The sequence below is a fragment of the Pelobates fuscus genome, chromosome 3 (assembly GCF_036172605.1).
Source record: "Pelobates fuscus isolate aPelFus1 chromosome 3, aPelFus1.pri, whole genome shotgun sequence".
Classification (NCBI taxonomy): Eukaryota; Metazoa; Chordata; class Amphibia; order Anura; family Pelobatidae; genus Pelobates; species Pelobates fuscus.
Genome location: NC_086319.1, coordinates 33,603,956 through 33,627,768, shown reverse-complemented (window position 1 = coordinate 33,627,768; position 23,813 = coordinate 33,603,956). Strand labels below are relative to the sequence as shown.

The following is a 23,813-nucleotide window of genomic DNA, read 5'->3' as shown; positions in this document are numbered from 1 at the left end:
TGGCGATATTCTTGGTGGACTTATCCTGTTTTTTATTGAATTTGTTATGTGCAAATAAAGCAACCTTAAAGTGATCCTGCATCCTGGGTCTTTTGGAGTGGTTACCGTGTGGCACTAAAGGAAGTATCCCGAATTCTAAACAGACATCCACCAACACAGATGCTCTTCTCTGCTGTTTAGTCTGAGTCAGCTTTTAAGTGACTCAGACAAATGTGAGTTTGACCATAAAAGAGGTGTTTTAATATTAGTGTTTTACTGTGTTACCCTATGGTCTTTTTATCTCATTTTTTAGGAATAAGCCCTATGAAGTATTGGTAAATTTTAAATATTTTAGAGTGCTCTCACCATTTTATATTTCACTTAATCTATAAATGTCTGTCTAAGAAGTTCAAGTAATTGTGCCACTTTTAACAAAGTATTGCTGGTTTCAAAATTTGCTCTAAGTCTTAAGAATTATTGCACAGAAGAGCCATTGGTTGACCCACTGTTCTGCAAACTATCCCACTACGTGAGGCAGTGATCCAGTTTTAGAGGCCGTGGAGATCGACAGACTCTCAGCAATCCTACATGATACCACTAAACACGTGCAGAAAATATGGGACCTCAGGATCAATGAACAGACAGGCTAAAAAGACCATGACACACCCAGCACATCAAACACAATTACACAACCCTCCCCCACCCAAACTAACACCATTACTGCCAACCCACCCCCCTTTTATTTAATTTTTCTCTACTTCTCCCTCCCCCTCGCTTTCTAACCTCTTCCCCACATCCCAACTCCCGACCCTCCCACGACTACCTATCAGAAACCCTGACGCCTGATCTAGAAACCCAACACATCCACCAACTCCCCTAGCTATTGGCCCAATCCCCCAGACAGCAGCCTGTGCGCCTCACCAGACTTCCAGGAACAGTCAGCGTGTCCATCCCAAATGGGACAAGAAAGAATACTGACGGTCCTAGGGAAAGTCCAGATTTTTAGAGGGGAAGTAGGAGGGACTACTTAAAATTTTTTATTTACTTATTTACATTCGGCTTGTCCATCAAGAGGATACAAACCCACAGGTACTGCTGCTGTATGCCAGGAAAAGTCTGTTATCAGACAGATAAAATAGTGGATAATGTTCTAGTTGTAGAATCTCTATGAACCTTACGGCTGTGTGGTCCCCTCTCCCCCAATGTGGTTGAGTCTTTTTAACAGTGCGGAAAGACTCTACCTAAAAACTCTAAGCACTGCAATTTCGACAACTCATTGTAGTTGCTATTTGCATTGATATGTTTTTTTTCCTCTCCAAGAAACTACAATAGAGGGCAAAAAGTCCATCTCACTATGCATTAAAAAAAAAAAAAAAAAAAAAACAATTATCCAACAGAAGTACACTTCACAATGTGTATAATATTACTGGAGCAGATGACAAAAAGGAGAGAAACTAAGCAAGGGGCCAGAAGGAGGGGGAGGGGCGGAATAGATGGTAGGTAATGAGAAATATATCTGACTGTATATATTCTAGATCAGTTGTTAATGATACTTCATTGTGGCTTTACTCCAAAAAAAAAAAAAAAAACAATGAATGACACCGGCCTAAGTATTCAAAATACTAATACAACATTGCATTATTTTTAATCTCATATTGCAGTTAAATAAATGTGCACGGTAACACCAAATTGTATAGGACCTCTTTAGTGATAAGTGTGGTATTCGCCTTAATAGATTTACCATAATCGCCCTGCTCATAGATATTCTTTCCAATAATCCAACCAAGGGGCCCATATTTTTTTTTACATTTATTTTTGACAATGCAGTAGGAGGTAGACAAATTTCAAAAGGCATGTGTGTATATATATATATATAAATAAATAAATAATGAGGCACACATTCAAATAAAGTAGGTTATTCATACTGCACTGTTTTTTTTTTTTGGTTTTGGTTTTTTGAAAAGTCAAAAACAGAATAGGTCAAACGTGAGAGGGTCTCAGCCAGCATGACAGCATTTGGGGGTCACAATCTTGTACAGTGGGTGAGTGGATCCTAGAGTGGTACAACGAGACTCCCTATGCGTCAGCTAGGCGTGAGAAAAGGTAAGTATTGTGCCAGTGCGTTTAAGGCTGTCTATGTGAACAGCTTAGGTGAATAAAGAGTGGTGTCGGAGCGTGGTTCGTCTAGTATTGTCCCCAGGGTGCATATGTGTTGTCACTGATGTGGGTCGTGTAGTTCCCTGTCAGGGGTAACCTCCCTCCTGGTGTCAGTAAGAATGTCGTCTAGGGCAGGATGGGGGGGGGGTGGGGGTTGCTTCTTACACGGTGTGCCCATGCTTAGAAGTGCAAAGGATGTGTGTGTTAACGGGAGCTAACTCGTTGTAGGTAATGCTCGTGACAGTCTGAGCATGTTGGCCGTTAGAGAAACAAAATTAAGACATAAAAAAACATTGAACCAAAATAAAATGAGAAAACAACTTGGTAAACTTATTCAGCTAGGGAACAGAGTACGTTCAAATGAGCCTGGTAGGTCAGGTGTCTGAGCGTCCATCGGTGGTGGGGTTGGAAGGAACCCGAGTGTCCTTTATGCAAAAAGGAAGGGCAGCCAAACGGGCTATCATCCTCAGGTCAGTCTCTCTGGCCCTGGGCGTTTCGCCGTGCGGGGTATGAATTCCTCGATGGCAGAGGGGTCCAAGTGAGTCAGTCCCGTACCGGCCACACTCTGCAGTCCTGTGATTCCAAGCTTGCGCATGAGAGTGTCTAGTTCTGCATAGTTCCGTGCCTTGTAGGCAATGTTCATGTAGGTGAACATCAGTTGTTTAGGCGTTCCCCAGCGGTATGAAACGTTCTTTGATTGAAGAAGCTGCAGTAGCGGTCTCAGTGACCTGCGCCATGCAATGGTGTTCCGGGTGAGGTCTGGGAACATCGTTAGAGATGAGCCCTCAAAGTGTAATGGGCTCTTTCCCCTTTGCAGGAGGGCCTTATCAGACATTGATTGAAATCGGATGATGAGGTCTGTGGATGTGGCCGTGGGTGGTTTCGGCAGACGGAATAGGCGCAATAATCTAATCTCACCGCTTTAGCCTCCTTGGGTGGTAGCAGTGTGCTGAGCAGCCTGCGGATATAATGTGGTAAGTCCGTCAGGTCAATCGAGTCTGGAATGCCGCGGAGTTTAACGTTGTAACGCCTTTTTTGGTCTTCCATGGCGTCCACTCTTTCCGTGGTAGTCAGTTGCAGCTTTATAATTTCAGCGATTTGGCTCTCTACCACGGTGAGTCTGGAGTCCTGTGTGCTCGTTGTGGCCTCCAGGAGTGTGATCCGTGCGGTGGCATTTTCAACCGCCGTTTTGAAGTACGCCATGTTCGTTCGCAGCTCGGCGAGCATGTCCTTTAGCTGGGCGGCAGTTACCGGCTCGGCCGGGGCTTGCTGAGGGATCGTGGGGTAGCTCCTCTCCCATGTCGAACGGGTTGTCTCCCGATGAGTAAGAGGTCTCGTCTCCCTCCAGCGCCATCTTGTCCCATGCGGCCCTCTGGGCTCCCCGCAGGAGTTCACCGATGTTTCGGCTTGTCGGGGTCCAATCACCTTTAGGTATTTTATTTTTCCGACCCATACTTCTTCCTGCACCACTGATGAAGGGTTTTGTCAACAAAAGTCGCCTTTTTCACCAAATTTAGTAGGTGTTTAGGCTGACTTTGCTCGGAGCTCAGGGAAAACGTGTCTGCTCTGTTCCTCAGCTGGCTCCGCCCCCGGGGCCCATATTTTAATATATTTGTTTACAACCCCTAGCCCCCCAGTGTAATGCCACCATTTCACTAGCATGTTCCACTTTTCGACACCCACTGCTCCACCGTCTGTATTTGAATTCATTTCCAATAGGTTGAGATCAAGGCATCAGCCTCTCCCAGTAGTATCTATAACAAATGCAGTTTACACATCTCAGAAAGGACATTGGGCCAACCCCATAGTACCTGTAATGGAGACGGTGAGGACAAAATAGGAACTTTTGTTTTATTTATAATAAATATAGCTGCAATACCTTGTTCCCAATAAGGAGTAATGGCTAAACAGTGCCACAATACGTGTTCCTGAGTGCCCGCTTCACACGGACACCTCCAGCACTCGCCAAGGGGAATAAAGGGAATGAAGTTGTTTAAGGGTTCTATACCACCCTGTCACCATTCTATTAAAAAAAAAAAAAAAACATCCTTATTGATCAGGCTTACCATAGATGTTATAAATCTACCAAAGATATAAGACCAATACGTTTTGATTGGCTATCCTTAATGCTGCTGCCTACTTCAGCTGATACCACATGCTAACCCTTTCAGCTGCTCCCAGATAAAGGGATACTATAAGTGCCAGGAATACAAAGCTGTATTCCTGGTACTATAGATTTCTCTGCCTCCCTTGAACCCCTGCCCCTTTATTTACTTACCTTACCCCAGCACCGTTGTCCCTTAGTGCTGGGTCGCGACTTCACCTCCTCCAACATCCTCTTCTTGGGAAAGCATTGAATAAATGCTTTTCTATGGGGAACAATCTGACTCTGGATGTCTTCAAGCAGAGCGTGATGACGTCCAGCGTCTGTTAGGATCCAGAAAGCGTATTTTCAAAGTAGCACTAAAACAATGAATATGGCAGCTTTGAAAAGGAAACCAATGCTTATCTGGAATTTACACTAATGAATTTAGAAAATGTCCTCATACTTACCGTAATTATCTTTCCCTGGATACAGCCATGGCAGCATCACAGTAGGGTTAGCTTCACCCACTTCGATGTTTACAACAGGAAATAAATTATAAATAGGACTTCCCCTCCCCATCAGGCAGGTCTTTGTAACTAACTTCACAACTCTTATAGAAGTTGGGTGGGAACGTAATGCTGCCATGAATAATGTTTAGGAAAAGAAAATCACTAAGTATGAACCAATTTTCCTTATTCCTGATCAATCATGGCAGCATTTACTCATGGGGAATACCCAAGCAGCATATATGGAGGGAGGGACAGAGTTCAAAAACAGCTAATAGTTATAAAAACCATTATTGAGCTGCATAAACCTTAGAAGACTTTAGAAAAGCCAAACAAGTTATCATTAGGATATTGTCATAAAATTTGTTCAGACAAGTTAATTTACCATAGAGGATTCTAGGTCAGCAACCCCCAGGCTTTCAAATGTCTGAAATATCCTGGAGAAATATAGAGCCTGATAGGAATTAAGGCCATGATAGCAAAACCTAGAGAAGGAACAAGGCTAATCCAAAGTTTCCCTCTTGAGGGATATGTGTGACAATAAGTACTAAAACGTGAATATAATAAGAATGAAAGCAGCTCTATACACTTGTGTGGAAATATCCTCTTATCCACAAGACAATCATAAGAAATATAAAGCGGTGTAAGTTAAAGAAACCTACACCCGTAAGTGGAGCGCTAAAGCAAATACAAAACTTACCAAACGTTACTTGGTTAAAGGTTTGGTGTTGAGTACATGTAAAAGGGCGAAAAAGCAAAGGGTACAATTAAAAGTAAAATACTAAAAAGTGAAATCCAATATGTAGTATAACAGAGAGAACACTCACATTTAAAGGAGCCTGGGTATAGGTACTGGCTCCGTAATCAGGAACAAGGCTAGACTAATACAACACAAACTCTTGTAGGAAATAAGAAACCCATCTTGTTATGGATAATAAAAATTAGAGAACCTGCATAAAACCAAGACACAGTTTTGAAATTATAGATCTATTATGTCAAAACCAAAAGATAACGTCCTTCTATAATATAAATTTAAAACCAAATGAATGGTAGTATAAATGAATTTTACAGTGAGAATCGCGGAAGCGCCTCTAGCGGCTGTCAGTGGGACAGCCACTAGAGGCTGGATTAACCTTCAGTGTAAACATAGCAGACCTGACACTCAGACCACTTCATTGAGCTGAAGTGGTCTGGATGCCTCTAGTGGTCCTTTAATGGCACATGGTCAGGGACACTGCAAAATATGTGAAAGAGTCCAATAAGAATACTTATGATTGCACTCTTTTTCCTGGCTAAAAAAAGGCTAAAAAGCTTACGTTGAATGCCTAGAAGGGAACCGCTTTGAAGATCTGGATGCCGAAATAAGGGCAGCTAAAGAAAATTAAGATTTAATGTAGAAATTAACGGAAATGATAGAAAAAAAATTTATTTGAGAAAATATTGAAAAACAACTTACCTTCGGAGAAGAAAATTTGCATTCGGGAACCAAATGCGCAAAGATGCAAGGCGAATTCTGCCGAAAGGAAGCGGAAATCATAAAAGGACGTCAAACAAAATGGAGGATCAGTGCGGCAAAGCATGGAGCTGGAAGCTGCAAGCAGGTAAGAGAAAAACTATAAAATAGAATGTAAGAACAAAAGTTCAAAGGAGATCCCCCATATAAAAGAAATAATATAATCCATCTTAGAATATAAGATAATAATAATAAATAAATAATATATTACAAACGAAGCAGAATTAAAAAGGATGTAGGAGGAAAAGAATCCTTGAAATATCTTATAAATAAAGTCCAAATATTGTAAATGTTTCACATGTCATATCTCTACCCATAGGATCATAGCAGAATTAAGTTTCTAAAATTGGACAGGTACCACTTCATACACAGCTACCCATAGGATCACAGCGTATTTCACAGGGTTTCCTGGAACTAAGAATACCCTTTAACCCAGGGGCTGTTCCTTAAACGTGGTTACATACTAGGGGCTTCCATGAGAGAGAGGCTGAACTCTCTTGGGCCAAGGTAAACTAAAATAATAAATGGATATAGGTAAATCAATTTACCTGACACCTTGTCCAAAGCCAAGAGGACAGGAAAAAAGACTGGGGGCTCACAGAGGGGATGTCCTATTTATAATTTCTTTCCTGTCCTTAATAGCCATGTGGGCGGACCTAACCCTATTGTAAAGCTGCCAATGATTAGCCAGGAATAAAACTTTAAACATCACCTAGAACTCGTTTTAACTTTTTTGTACGTTTTATATTAAAGATTTAGCATATGACAAACTAATCCTGTTCAGAAAAGGCAAAACCAAGGTAAACATTGCTACTTAAAAGAAGAAATAAAAAAATATTGTTTAAAGGATCACTATAGAGTCAGGAACACAAACATGTATGGGTGTGTTAACACCACCCTATACCCCCCCTGGGCCCCTCATGCCTCCATAAATATAGTAAACACTTACTGTATTCAAGCCTGAAGCTGTAAATCTGCATGCTGTTAGACTCAGAAAAACAAGCAGTCTGCTGACATGTGGTAGCCTGATCCAATCACAGTGCTTCTCCATAGGATTGGCTAAGACTGACAAAGAGGCAGATCGGGGCAGAGCCAGCATGATTCAAACAGAGCCCTGGCCAATCAGCATCTCCTCATAGAGATGAATTGAATCAATGAATCTCTATGAGGAAAGTTCACTGTCTGCATGCAGAGGGAGGAGACACTGAATCACAGGATGCTGTGCACAGTGCTGCCCTGTGCTCTGCTGACAGCAGATCTGAGTGGATGGAGGCATATTATGCCTCCATCAATTCCGAAGTCCCTCTGGTTCACTCTGAGTGACTGCAAGTGGAGGTGTTCCTAGCTTTCAATGTAAACACTGTATTTTCTCATCTAATTTTATTTTTCACACCTTTTGTTTTCACCAAATACATATGTCTTAAGTTTAGGGATAGGTAAACACAATATCAAAATCCTGGAACATAACAGCTCCTTTCTAAAATAATTTATTTTTTGTAAAAATCTTCAAACATAGAAACGTATATGAAATTTGAATTAGGCTGGAATGCATTGTCTATCAGCCAAAAGTTTCTAAATATTTCTAAATCTATTTCTGGACCTTTTTGTGAAGATTATATGCCTGTGTCCTGTCCATGTTTTATGATTACAAGCACTCCAGAGAGATCTTACAGGCTGTCTATTAATAACTTTGGAGGCACTGGGAGTTTTGTTCAGAAATAAACCATCTATTGCTTGCGAGTAGCAGATTAAATAGTTTGACAGTAGATGAGTAGGTCTACATTAATTCTATAAATTGCATTACATTTTTTTGTTTATGTTTATGCATTTTTATGCAATTTCTTTAAATTTATTTTTACACTTTGGATCGCCCACAATTCTAAAATAGACTACATTACAACACGGTAAGTATTTTGTACTCTGCATGTACCAGAAATAGAAGAAGGAAAATGATATGTCAGAGTTTACTTATTCATGTGTGTGTTGAAAGTATCTAGGATGTGATTGCATATTCCTTTACATATTATAATAATTGCCGTATATTGTGCTTAAATTATATTTTAGGAGATGTTGCATTCTTAAGGGGTGTTCACACGTTACAATTGCAAGTAGCTAATTTGCATATTTTTATTTGGAATTTTCTGTTGTTAAATATTTTAAACTAAATCTCTCTATAACACTCCCAACGACGGAAGGCAAACTTAAAAAGTTATAAATTAGATTTCCAAGATTTTTTTAATCTTTAAAAGAATAGACAATCGTCTGATTTACGCTGGAATATATTCACTTGGGAATTGTAAAGAAACAGAGTTAAAGAAAAATGTCAACCATTCCATCATTTTTTTTCAGAGTGCCTGTTTTGTCCTAAAACTTACAAAGACTTTGAAAAGCCCCGTGTGTGTGTTTTCATTGAAAGATAGTCTTTTGAAATTGTTCACGTCTAACTTTACTTTAATTTATAAGAGACGTTATATTCCTCAGCTTCTATTTGAACATAAAAAGAACTGTTTTCTTGCTAGGATTTAGAATACACTCAATAGAACAGGATTAACTGTTTTTTAAGAGTACTGTGTTTTAAGAGTACTTCTCTTTATCAAACCTACTAATTTATTAAGGCGAACACAGATTGACGACTTAAGTCGAATAATGCAAGGACTGTTAATAATGCAATATTTTCAAAATGATTTGATCATATGTCAACTCCTGTAAAACTGTGAACGATCACTAAAATACAGTATCTATGTAATTTAAATTTTTACATTTAATGTATATATTTATATAAATTTTAATTATTTGTAATTGAATTTAATTTTATTTTCTGTTGGCATTTAAAAAAAAATTTAAATAGGTGAGAGACATTTTATCTGTAGTTATAAACATTAGCTAACTGCTTCAATTTATTCAAGCTAAACAGCACAACAATAATGAATAGGTTGGAAAATGCATTGTCCAACGGTATTAAATCCCTGAAATATTCCATTTCTGTAAATATTGTCACATTTTGAGATTCACTGGGGGGGATTGGGTTCACATAGAAAACTGATATATTTCTGCATCCATATGTTTCACACCAGTTACATAACTACATGCTAGCACAGCAGCACCTATCGTGCAAGCACCAAATTAGGGTCTGTGATCTATATATAAAACATATATTGATTGTGTGCTGCCTAGGCTTTGCAGACTATTTTCCCTCCTCCAAAAAAGAAAACAGTATATGCATTACATATGTTGATTTATCCACAGCCCATAGAGATATATAGGTAATGTATGTGATTCGCGTGTGTGTGTGTGTTATATGTAAAATTGATGTGTGGTATTTGTAATTGACATGTATATTGATATGTGTGAGATCTGTGTATTTGACTGGAATTATGCATGTTTAGAGTGGGTGATGATTATGCAAGATCATTATTAATTTGTATTATGTGTGCTGTGCATATGTGATAAATGGTGTCTGTAGTTCGGTTTGCGTGTCTAGTGTTTGATTTGTGTATGATGGGTGTGTAATGCATGTGTGGAATGCTGTGCTATGCACATGATATAATGAGTGTGATGTGTGTTATGTGTGTGTGCAGTCAGTGACTTGCATAGGAACTGATTTTGTTGTGCATGTGAATTGTGTGATGTACGTAATACCTGTGTAGAGTGTGATATGTGCTATGTATGTGATGTGTTGGCCTCTCTGTGTAATGTATGTTATTTATAAGCAGTGTGCAGAGTTTCTCCATGAAGTAAATAATGCATGTGTTAAAGTTCATTGTGTGTTTTGCACGTTTTATGCATGCGTAGATTGTATGAGTTTGCATGTGGTGTTTGATCTTCTTTGCTCCAAAACAAAAGCATAAGCTCTCACCCTCGTCGCCAAATTAATTTTCCCATAATCCGTCACTCTACGCACATTGATTGACAGGTTATTTTCTCTTTCGTCACGCCCTCTTTTCTCATTTTTTTTTTTGGTCCTATGTCACGGTATTTAATGCATTAAATAGTGTACATGCCCTTTGATTGCAGTACCTCGCTGACGGATCGCACCTTGAAGACATTCCATCTCGGTGGGTCATCTTTGGTGGTAAACTGCAACTGGGAATTTTTGAGTTTGACAAACATGCCGTTGAGCTTATCGGAACACCATATCCCCCCTCGCACAAGCCATCAGACATATGCACTCTTACAGGTCCAGATGATTGTCCTTCTCATGTTTACAGAATACAATTCTGTAGCATCTAATGAAACAAAATTAAAGTTCATGGTGAAAGAGATAAGTGTAAAACTGGGGAGTTTTAGATGAAACAATATGAGGATAATTATAAAATAAATTGACAAAGTCAATTTAAAAGAGAACACGGACATTAAAAATACATATATTTGGGGGCGGAGCCTGACTGACAAGCAGACCAGACATTCTCAGCAGGAGCTCCTGTGTCTGGCACTGAAACTAGGGATTATACCCGGGCCACTCGAATCTTTTGGACCACAGTACTTGACCCTCATTCCCTTGAGGCACCAGTGTACCTGGGGATACCTCTTGTGAGTTTCCCCTTCACTGGCCTGCCCGAATCAAAGCTTTGCGGCCTACTTGAGTGTGGGCCGAGGAGAGTCGGCCGCTCTCCCGGCTCTCTGGCTGGAAGTGTGATCCCCGAAACTAGCTGCCTCCTTCCTTGGACCGGTGGGGGTTATCCCAGTACCCGCTGACCCGCTGACTTGCACAACTTACCACAGCTGCCTTCTAGCAACCAACTCTGCACAAGTGCACCACAACAGCAACATACTGCACAAAGATGGCGGATGTGCCATCACTTCATGCATGTGAGCGGTCACAACCCATGAAGGCCCAACATGATACAGTTGAGCACATGATATCACACTTAGATGAGGTTTTTCGCTTCTGGGCATGACTAGCAGCACGTTCTGAGATGGCACAGACTCCGAACCAGAAAGAAAAGCAGGAAGACGAGAGGGGTGAGGTGACTGGGCCCCCTCTGGGCAAAACATTCTCACAAGCTTCTATGTCACCCAAATATGGCCTTACTGGGCTGAGGGCCAGAGGGGAGCTACTCCCATTGCATTGGCCATGGAGGCGGAGGACACACGGCTGCTTGCGGCGACGTACCACTGGAAACTATCGCCATTTCCTGTAACCGAGTTCGTGGCTACAGGATGTGGGCTTTCATCACGGCCTGGGGCTGGATGGATGCCCTACTTCACTCCCGTCTTGCCTCACTTCCCGTTCTTCTCAGTGACTTTCCGAATCTAGGCATTGGCTGACACGGGACTCTCTCAGTTGGGCAGATGACCAGTGCTATTCCAGGATATTCCTATTGCTGGCTCACATCAACCTACACCTTCATACCTCACCATCAACAATGCTGTTATTTTTATTTTTTGCCTTAGTTTACTTTTATGGCTTACCTTAGTATATAATTTATGCAGTATATAAGATAGGCAGTACGGCAATATGCTAGTGTGTCCAGTTCAGTTGTTATTTCCCTGTGAATTTCTAGCCTGTTTGGCAGTATCATTAATGACATGTTATTATCAGGACACAAATGTATGATAACTGTTTCTGCTCAGATTAGCTGGTCTGGCTTGTGTGTGCTAGAACCACTTGGGCAGATAGGGGCCTAATACTTACCTTGTCGAGGCTATATTAAGATGCTAAGACCATGCTGTGTCTTCTCCTTATACTATGTTTTGTTATGTTTTATTTTCCTGTACCTACTGAGAGATACCTCCAATCTTGTGAATCACACCCCAGTGGTTTCACTCACAAGTTCTCACAGTCGACCACCTAGCTTGTTACCTACTTAAGATACCTGATTTGCTCAGACACCCTTATGTCTAGGTTACCCATGACATACCTCAATACTTCAAACTCACTTATATGACATATAGGCATTAGGTTTAATCTAGCTTATTCTCAATAACAAAAACGTGCAATGTTTTATGATATCACACAACTGCTATACTTTGTCTGATGATCGGTTTGCACCAGCTGTGCGGCAGTGCAAACCTGCTTGTTTATCCTATGCACGAATAAAATAAGGAATTTAAAAAATACATTAAAAAAAATACATATATATATATATTTATTTTTAATATTAGCATGTTCCTTAGTAGATTTAGTTTACTAAGTCAAAAAAAGCTATTAAACTTACCTATAATCCAGTGTCGGGGCAGGCCCTTCTCTGTCTTCCAATACAAGATCTTTTTTTTGCCTCTGAGATTTTTGTTTTTTGTTTTTCCTCTTAATGGGGAGTGAGAAGGCAGAGAAGAATTTTCATTAAAAAAAAAAACAAACCAAAAAAATTCTATTTATTTAGAAAGGAAGTGAGAGGATAGTTAGCTTCCCCTTACAGACAACATGATTGTCACGTCTGCTGCCAGCACACAGAGGGCGCTGACAACAGACGTATACAATAATCTGCACGGAATTGACATTCGGCAGCCTGGACACAACAGGAGTATATCTCTAGGTGTACAGCGTTTCAAGCAGAAAGACTGAACATACAGACTCCTGCCATTTTAAAGTTGGCTTTGAATTCTAAAATTTGAAATTGACTTTGAATTCTGAAATTTGAAATTGACTTTCAATTCTCCCTTTAGTAAATACCCCTGTAAGTGTTCACTAAATGAAACTTCAAGGTAAATCCAAAGTGAATTGGGCATTTTTAAGGTCAAAGTAGTCTCTAAGTCAGCTTTGAACTATTGAAATTAACTTTGAATTCATTCTGAATTCTCACTTAAATAAATAACCCTGACTGTGATATTTACTAACGTGAGAATTGTTGGAAAATTCAAGGTGAATTTAAAATTTAAGGCCAAAGTAGCCGAATTGGAAGCATAGAGGACTTTTTTTTTCCAAGTTGGCTACTTTGGCCTTAAATTTTAAATTAAAATAAATATTCCTGTACGTGTTTCATTATTTCATAGGGCCGATGCTCCAGCCTGTGTTTGTGGATGAGACGCGGTCCTCCTAAGAAATAAATTGGAGAGATAAAATGCATTCAGGATTATTATATTTTTATTCCAAGCATTTCCATTATTGTTGTCTGCTAATAATTGAGGAATAATATTAGTTTTCAAGATTTATTACTAAATAAATTCACTCAAGGATGTGACTTAAATATTTACTGCGAGGCGGCTTGCCGAAGATAAAATCAATAATCCGCAATGAATTTATGCAGTTTGCTTTAAAGAGTTTGAAAACATTTTCTTTTAAATCTTTCCTGTCTGCTAAATCATAATAAAGTTGATGTAAATCTGCCGAAAAAAGTTGGGCTTCGTTATATTGTACACCAAGATTTCACAATAGAAATGAATTATCACACTAAATCTCCGGAGGCTCAGATAATAGCAAAACTAAACATTAATATAAAATAAAAATAAAACAGAAATGTCCCACCAGATCCACAAGGAAACATTTCCACTACAGATTGGAATGTTTAAAACGTATACCTATTGTAGCATTTTTATTTATATAGTTTCTTATTATTCCCGTCTACCCTACTGAAGGAAGCGAATATTCTAACTGTAACAAGACAGTTAAGTAGTCACTGGAAAACAAAAAGGTATGTTTTGGTGCCCTGATCTGTTCTAGATTTTTCTTTTAGCAACCAGAGCATTATTTAATCTTTACATTTTTCTTTATGAATGTATTTTTGTTATTGTTATTATTTGCAATTTTAAATGCTCTTGGGTCGGAATTAGAAGTTATAAAACCCAAAATCAGGAGTGCATGGCTGGGCAGCTTTCACGGCAGTGTTCCCGTCTCCTTAATTAACCTGAGCAGATCTTTGGTAGGATAACGAGTGATCACTCAAAAAGGCAGCAAAGGCAGGAGAAAAGGGGACGATAAAGGAGGTAAATAAAAATCATGACAGTTTTTCTGATTTCAGACTCGAATGTGGAGTGCCATTTTACTAATAAGTGGTTGTCTTGAGATTCTTTGGTGATATGCATCTGCTTTATTCCTGGCTTCACATGAGTCAGATAATTCCAAAAAGAACAGTCATTGTATGCAAGCAAGAACATACTGAATATGTCCAAAGATTTTAGAATCCATCTTCAGCCTGAGTTGGGATTCTGCCATCTCTATCGCTCTTCAGTTCATGACAATTTAATGCCCAAAGTGGCTCCCCTGTTCTTTTCTTTTGAGCTTCTTGTAAGTAGAATTCAGGCCTCTCTGGAACGGACCAATCCTACCTTAGTCTTGCATCTAGCTTTCTAAGTTCACCACCTCTTACTCACAGGTATTCATATTGGACCTACTTACCCAACAACCACCACCAATCTTCCCACCTAATACTATAATATTTTCCCTAAGCGCTACAGATCTCTACATGACAAAAAAGACCTTTACTATTGCAATCATTTTCTTAATTATATCTTAATTTCCTCAGTGGTTCTGCTGTATTTGCTCTGACTCACTGGTTGAGAACAAAATCTTTCAGCCAGAACCATCAGAACTCTCCATCCACTTTTCCTTTTAGGCACCAGGACCATAACCCACCTGTGTTCTCGCAGTAACCAGGATCGGGCAGACACAGAAAGTCTTATTTTTTATTTCATATTCTATACTGCATGATAAAAATGTCATAGACCCACATGGTCCTCATGTCTGAAAATACCAAATATATGCAAGCCCATGTCATTAGTACCCAATATGAAGCTTTATCTACATAAACTCCCCAGTAAGAGAGCAATTGCTTGAGGACCTCCTAAGCTTTGAAGACAAAGTGTCCATGTCTCCATAGATGTAATAACGCTGCTTGATACAATTTTCTTGTTATAACTCAGTAACCTTTTTTTTTACAAAGACTTTCAATAATAAAACAAAACAAAAAAAATCACAAATACGAGTAGAAGATTTATCCCCATTCTGAGCATGTTTCTGTAATTTCTTTATACAGTAACAGTATTAATACATGTATCACATTTTCTATTATCACATGTATGGAGATGTTTGTACGCTAGCACTAAATTATAATGCTTATGTGATCCTGAGAAATTCCTCTGTATTATCTAGTTCAGGCGTTCCCAATAAATTGTTCCCGTGGAACCCTTTGACATAGTGTATCAACATCGTGGAAAACTCCCCACCCCCGAAAAAAAAATTACAATTGTGCCGTTTTTGTTTTTTTTAATGTGCCGGTGTGTGTCAAGGTGTGTACATCTGTGCTTGTATGTGCCAGTTGTATATCTGACACACAGATACACACACACACACTGGCACACAGATATACACACAGTGGTTGGGATGGGGGGAGGGGGGGAAGGTGTGAGGTGGTGTATTATAAAAAGGGGTCTAAAAGATGCTCAGTCTCTAGGGCCACCTTATTACAATGAATGGCTCAATTAAAGGATCTGGCAGATTATAATGTTGACTTGTTAAAAGCCCCAGGAGATGCCCAGACCCTGTGCCTTATTATGGCATCTTAATAAAATGAATCCATAAGAATAACCACTATAATGACATGAACCCAGTCTGCTCAGCCCATGCGGTGAAACCCCTGCCTTTGTTTGAGGGGACCTCAAGCCACACCTAAATATTGCTACTTATCCCTCAGACACTAATAAAATTCAATAGAGGCAAGGAAATGCATTTTGTAAAAATAATTTTTTTCTACTTGTCATTTGAAGTCTTGATTGAAGATCTTCTTTATGTGGTTTTCTTTCTTCAACCAAAAGAGGACAAATAATAACAAAAATATTACAACTCATCAACCCATCAAGAAAATAACTAGACTACATTTGCAAAAAAAAAAACAGGAAGGAAAACGCATTGGAGAAAAAAAATCCATCTGCACCCATATAGAGCTCCGCACAGACTGTGCATTTAAGGTGAGAATAGCTTTTATATACTATATATAGCTGTACACATAGATACAAATATTAAATCAACAGGAACATCTTACATAATACCGAGATAATGACCCAGGAGCCTAGGCATTTGGGTGTTCAAGGGCAGATTCAATAATAGATCCTTTAAGGATTAACCCCCGTAGGCCTCAGAAGAGTGGGCCACAGGGGAAGTTAGTCTATCACTCTACTCTACTTAATGGCACTGAATAATTCATTTTACAGGCGTTACTTGCCTTGTAAGACCTTATGGCTGATCACACTAGTCTCATCATTTACTCCAGTAAACCTTTTTTTTTGGTGCCAATGAAACCACAACATATAAAATATACCAACAGATGTCACAATTTTCAGTGCTTTCTTATTGAGTTCTCGTGAGCCAAAAAAAAACCTTTACATTAGGCATTGACAGAAACTTATCCCACTTAGTGAATTGCATTTTTGACATAACTTTGCTACTGCGCCAGTTTAAACAGCATCAGGTTCTAGTGCATCAACGTGCAGAATGACGAAAAACACGAGCATAAATAAATACTAACTCGTACAGCACTGCAGAATAGAACAATTTGTTGATATATCATTTCACATATTACTTTTTATTACTGTCACACTGCTTAGAGTGCATTTTAGTAAAGCTATGAACAGATTAAAGTCTTTCTACTTGATATATATTGCCATTTATCAGAATAAATTCCTAATCACCATTATCTCATAATGTCATTTTTCTTCCTCTCGTTGGACGACATCAGTTTGATCTTGGCATCAATCACACGGATTTTCCCATATGTTTCTGATGTTTACCCACAGCTCTCACGAAAAGCCTATAGCTTCATCAGTCATGGTAGCTTCACTTGACTGCTTTCAGATAGCCTGATATTCCCCAAAGCTTGTGCTAGATTAACTTGTTTGCCTTGAGAATTTCTCTCTTTTTGTGTGCAGAACAAATCAGTCAAGAAAATGAAAGCAATCAATATGTATGCATATCCAAATAATACTTCAAAGTAGTCATATCATTTGGAGATGGTGCAAGTAGCACTGGATCAAACATTTCAAAGTCACCATAACATTTAGACTTTTAAGTCATATCAACAGAATGAGTTCTATTTGTTTGATAAATGACAGTCAATGTTCAAATAGGATATCTTAAAACTTTAAATAATGTTGAGTATAAAGAAATATATAAGTTTCACCGCGATAGATTCTTATGATACTTAGATGCCATCGGCCACTCATTAATTACATTGTGACAATTGCTTTAGATGAAGTCCTGTGCCATAGACCTTTACACGTCAAATGGAGACCTTTTGGAAACAAAGTTACATAGTTACATAGCTGAAAAGAGACTTGGGTCCATCAAGTTCAGCCTTCTTCACATATGCTTTTGCTGTTGATCCAAAAGAAGGCAAAAAACCCAGTCTGAAGCGCTTCCAATTTTGCAACAAACTAGGAAAAAATTCCTTCTTGACCCCAAAATAGCAGTCAGATGTCTCCTTGGATCAAGCAGCTATTACCCCACTAATTAGAAATCATATCCCTGTATGTTATGTTTTTGCAAGTATTTATCCAATTGAAGTTTAAACATCTGTATAGACTCTGACAAAACCACCTTTTCAGGCAAAGAATTCCATATTCTTATTGCTCTTACTGTAAAACAACTTTTCTTTGCCTTAGATGAAATCTCCTTTCTTCAAGCCTAAATGTGTGACCTTGTGTCCTATGTATAGCCCTGTTTATGAATAGATTTCCAGATAATGGTTTGTACAGGCCCCAAATATATTTGTATAATGTTATCATATCCCCTCTCAGGCGCTGTTTTTCCAAACTAAAGAGATTTAAATTTTTTAACCTTTCTTCATAACTAAAATGCTCCATTCCTTTTATCAATTTTGTAGCTCGTCTCTGCACTTTTTCTAGTGCCATGATATCTTTCTTTAGAACAGGTGCCCAAAATTGCACAGCATATTCAAGGTGTGGTCTTACCAGCGATTTATAAAGAGGCAAAATTACATTTTCATCTCGAGAATTTATACACGACAAAACCTTACTGGCCTTAGCAACGGTAGATTGACATTGCATATTGCTACCTAATTTATTGTCTATAACAATTCCCAAATCCTTCTCGTGTGTGGTTATCCCTAGTTCACTACCATTTTGGGTGTAAATTGCTTGTGCATTCTTAACCCCGAAGTGCATAACTTTGCATTTTTCTACATTAAATTTTAAATACATCTGCCATTTTAGTGCCCAGTCCCCCAATCTATCCAAATCCCTCTGCAGCAAGGCAATATCCTGCTCACATTTTATTACTTTACAAAGTTTTGTGTCATCTGCAAACACTGATACATGGCTTCCAATGCCCGTTTCAAGATCATTTATAAATATGTTAAATAGAAGCGGTCCCAAAACAGAACCCTGAGGGACACCACTTACCACTTTTGTCCAGCTTGAAAATTTACCATTTATGACAACTCGTTGTACTCTATCCATAAGCCAATGTTCTACCCAAGAACAAGAATATTCATCTAAACCAATTTCTTTTAGTTTGAAGACTAACCTATTGTGAGGAACCGTATCAAATGCCTTGGCAAAATCCAAGTAGATCAAATCCACTGCAACACCCTGATCTATATTTCTACTTACTTCTTTGTAGAATGCAATTAGGTTAGTTTGACATGACCTATGTTTCATAAAACCATGCTGATTATTGCTAATAACACAGTTCTTCCCAATGAATTCCTGAATATTATCCCTTAATAGCCGTTCAAATAATTTCCCAGTCACAGAAGTTAAGCTCACAGGTCTATAATTTCCAGGCAAGGATTTTGAACCCTTTTTAAATATAGGAACAACATCTGCCTTCCTCCAATCCTCCGGTACAATACCTGAAACAAAAGAATCTTGAAAAATTAAATACAGAGGTCCACTTATTTCCCCACTTAGCTCCTTAAGTACTCGTGGGTGGATACCGTCAGGCCCCAGAGCTTTATTTACTTTTAAGGCATTATGTTGGTTATATTGCTTATAGATCTCAGGAAGCAAAATGTTAATATTTTTATAAAGCATCTGGAAGGACCATAGTAGATCAATAAAGCTTGGATATACCAGTCACCGACATTGTATTTCAAATTGAATGTTTGCTTAAAACCAATAAAGAATTAGTGTGAAATATCTCGTCACTTTTAAAATAATAACATAATTATCTCATCATGTTGTGCTTTTTTTTAGTTTAAAAACAGGTTATATATTTTCAAAGGGTTTATCTTCATAGATAGGTAGTGCCTTTCGGAAACAAAGCAGTATTTTTACATTTTTGCCATTTGCAAAATAAGAGGGGTATGCCATGCTGAGAATAAGACAGCGTACCCCTTGAGAACTGTGGATTTTCTCTCCTAAGTTACCCATCTGAATTTATACTGAAAAAAAAATGTTTTCTGTATCATGTAGCCTAGACTCTTCTTGGACAAAGTATTCAACATTGAAAACTTAAAAGAAATAAAATTAAATTGAACTTTATGAGAGGCTTATACTAAAGTGATATAAATCAATACAAATTAGATTTTTTTCTAATTTTAAACCAGCCCTGCACATGAATCTATAGCGTACGTATGACTAAATATATTTTTGATGAAAACACTCCAATAATGTTTATACTTTTGCACAAAGTTGTCTGTGTATCTGTTTAGGCCGGGTAAAGAGAAAAATCAAACACTTACTGGCTCAGCATACAGATTTTTAAAACATTTTATCTGCAAAAGAGTGATGTGCTCCTTGTAATATGTTACCTGTAGCAACCAAAGGACATGCATCTTCTAGGATTGTGATACTCCCCAAATCTGGACAAATATACTAATATACACTAATGTGTACAGATTATGACATGCAAAAGAAAAAGAAACTAATGGGAACAAAATACCATAAATACGAAACTATTTTGAAATTTATTTTTATTAATTTACAGTGTCTTGCCTTTTATTGCTGCTGATAATTTCACAAAAGTGCTTAACTTCTAGGTATAATGAATAAACCTTTGAACATCACCTTCCAGGAGATTAGTGAAGAGAGAAAACTGTATGTAGCTGATTCTCTAAACAATTTAAACAAACTTAAACTGTGTACCAATGACACTCAAGATGTATTAGGTAAGTGCACTACATAATGGGGACAAAGTCAGGTAAATTGCACGTTGCTAGAATAATAGAACCTACTAATAAACTACTTTGCTCCTCAGTCCTACCTGGTGGTATTGCTAAGGGTGGGGCTTGTGGGCTGGAGCCTCACATGTGCTATTGCTTAGCCCCATGTGCCTTCTTAGACACTCTCCAACTGGCCTTGGTTGCTCTTAACTGCCACAGTCTTTGTGAGCACTAGTTACTGCTCCATACACAGATCACTTTTATTAAAGTTGTATTATAAATGTGATAGGAAGTGGCTTTCATTAAACCAATAGCACAAGTTAGGTTGAGGAAATTGGGGTGGAAGATAATGACATAGTGAATGAGAGAATGTATGGGTCTAAGAAGGCGGGTAAGATGGCATGGAATGTGGAGGTAAGATACGTTGTGTTGGGAAGGGATATGAGACGGCATGACATTGGAGATGGATAATATAGCATGCAGTGAATGTAAGTTAATAGATGTGTGCATGGTGGAAAAATATCGTTCGGCCAAACCATTTTTTCAGAATAGGAAATTTGATCTGCGACACTTGTTCATACGATGGTTCGGCTCATCTGGATTTTCTCCAAAGTAACCAATAGTGGAAACAAGAGAAGTAGTAAAAGCAGTAAAAACATCTATATCTGTCTGTCTATCTATCTATCTATCGATCTATCTATCGATCTATCATCTATATCTGTCTGCTTATCTAACTGTCTATCTGTCTTTTTCCTCAAAACATTTTATTGTCTTAATCAAAGCAAATAGATACAATGGCTGGTGTGGTTACAATACTTATTATTATTATTATTATTATTTGCTTTTATTATTTTATTTTTTATATAGCGCCATCATATTCCGTAGCGCTGTGATCACAGAAGCCTGTATAAAATTTTAGAAAAACAAAACTAAAATAAAAGGAAAACAATATGTAATAATAAACAGGTAAAAAAAAAATGCATTTTGGAAAAATTATTGTCAGGATCCTCAAATAATACCAGGTAATACATTGGAAAGTTTAATAAATAAGGGCCTTTTGTTAGGAGTTTTGAGACTGAACATAGGACTCACACTATATAGAAGAAACAGGGAAGCCCTATGCTCCTTAGATTGGGTGGTCTCAATCCAGTCCAATTTGTGAGCTAGTTTCGATCAGCATAATGATAAGGTGGATTGAGCTGGTGGATTTTGCTGGCAGTAGCTAGAACCATATATTATATTTACTTATTAAATATATTATTTATTGCACCTTTTTCTTTTCACTCTGTTGGTCACTTCTCACTTAATCTGTGAATAAAATCAGCATTTAGTGACTGTCCCCTACCTATCTTTTTTTTTTGGGGGGGGGGGTCATGGGCAGAACTTTGAATCCCGAAGCAAAGGAACACACTTGTCCATTGAGCTAGTCAGTTTCTCGGTTATACCTCTATATTGCATTTTGCAGATATATAAAAACTCAGTCAAACTACCGATTGGCCTAAATTTAGACTAACTGCAATAAAGCCGAAACCGAACGCATACGTTGCGAACTTATCCAACATGTCATGACATCCCATATTCCTTATCGAAGGCACACATGCCATGTTACTACTTATACCATCTCATATTCCCATACGCAATTCTATGTAAGTGTGTGTGAATAAAGGGTGTATTTGTATATTTGTGTGTATGGTTATGTGCTTGTGGATAAAGGGTTGTTTTTGTGTAGAGTGTGTATGTTTGTGTTTTGGAATGCTGGGGAGTATTTCCATGTGTGTGAATGCAGGGGTTCATATGTACAGCCAGTGTGTGTGTGTGTGTGTGTGTGTGTGTGTGTGTGTGTGTGTGTACACACATCATACCTGTGTGGTGTGAATTGAGAAAACTTGACAGTAGAAGCTGAGCCTTTTGTCTAACTTTTGTCAGACATGGCTTTGTCACGGCTTTGACATCTTTCACTTGCAATGGAATTTCAAGGAAACTTCAATTCAGTCAACATTACTATTTCATAAAGATTTTATCCTTAAGTGACAGAACTGTTTTATATATATATTTCTTTGTTACTAAGAAAAAAGAAAAATACACACATAGTCATATCTTCACAATTAATCTGACAGATGTCTTACATGCAGACTTTCATATTAATTCTCACACATAGTCAGGGCTGGAAACTTTTGTCCTGCAGGCAAATACAAATGAATTGAGTTTTTACAGGTCTCAGTGTTGATGGCCCTTATTCATGTAAATTTTGCCACATTTTTGACAGATAAAGACTGCTGGAGTTGCAAGCTGTTACATCATAAATATCCCTGCAACTTCCACCATTATGACCGGCACACTATGATGGGACATGCACAGATCTATCCATGCCTACGAAATGCACACACTGTTTCCCACGGACTCCATTGCCCCCAATAACAAGTGCATGTCTTATGTATGTCACGATCAGCGTTTCATCTCAATCTGTGGTCACAAACAACTTTAGGTATATAATACACACTTACTGGAGTCTAGCAGACTCAGATACTGTAGTCCACTCGGAAATATTGCTGTGGTCCAATCCAGGTCCATTAAGCACTGAGTGCACAGGCCACCAGCCAATTCACAAATTCACACATTGCCTTGCTAGGAAACGCTCTACTCAATTCCTACCTGTTGTCTCACTCCTACAAACAGACACATACACATCTACCACTCTTAATTTCGAGAACAATGGTTTGACAAAAACCTCCATGCCAGTACTCCCATTCTAGTTGCCATGATAATGTATGTACACATGACACACATACAAACGCATTCCCATTCATTATTCACATACACACATACATACTCATTCACAGACACTACATAAACACTTACAAGGAGAGAGTTTAAGTGAGACTGTGAAGAAGGTGTACATTGTGGTGCGTGCATAGACCAGTCTGGGCGGGCAGCACAAAATGTAAATATGTAACTGTATGCATTTGGTCACACAGTCTATCTTAGAAGTAAGTAAATTGTTTCCTATAAGAGAAAACTGTTTATCATGGCAGCTAGTCTATTCTGAGAGCAAAGGCAATCAATAAAATTGAGCAAGGGATTTAGTTGAGCAAAAGGTAATTCTTTAAAAATTAGCACTAGAACTTTTTTACTAACCTCACGAATACTCTGTTCCTTTAAAAGTAATGGTGCCATTTGTCCGTTTTTAGTAGAATCGTCTGAAGAAGGAGATCTCTCCGTTGTGCTTAGTCAGGATTCCGGAAAGAGAAGACGACAGTGCTTATCATGACATTGGTACTCACAATCATACTGTCATCATGTGTACTGTATTTGTTAGGTAAGTTTAATGCTCAGTATTTTTTTTTCCTTAAAATGGATTTGTCACTTTCAGGGGTCTTTATCTTGCAAACATCACCAAAGGCGACATCTCTGGTTAGGGTCCAGAGGCCCTTTTATACACGTTGCCATTAGTAATTTGTGGACATTACATTAAATGTCTGCATGCTCCAAATAAAGTGTTTCTAGTTATACTGCTTATCCACCTTTGGCATTTAAATCAATACATTGTAACCTATCGTGAGACTTAGATGGTCAATTTC

The 23,813-nt window shown here is 38.4% G+C and overlaps 1 long non-coding RNA gene across 1 annotated transcript; it reads left to right on the top strand.

The window, feature by feature from the left end:
• The first annotated feature begins 7,957 nt into the window (after positions 1-7,957).
• On the top strand, positions 7,958-23,488 carry LOC134600718 (uncharacterized). The gene is made up of 3 exons (XR_010090357.1): positions 7,958-8,145; positions 20,113-20,241; positions 23,424-23,488. It is a non-coding gene; the product is annotated as an uncharacterized LOC134600718 (long non-coding RNA).
• The last annotated feature ends 325 nt before the right edge of the window (positions 23,489-23,813 follow it).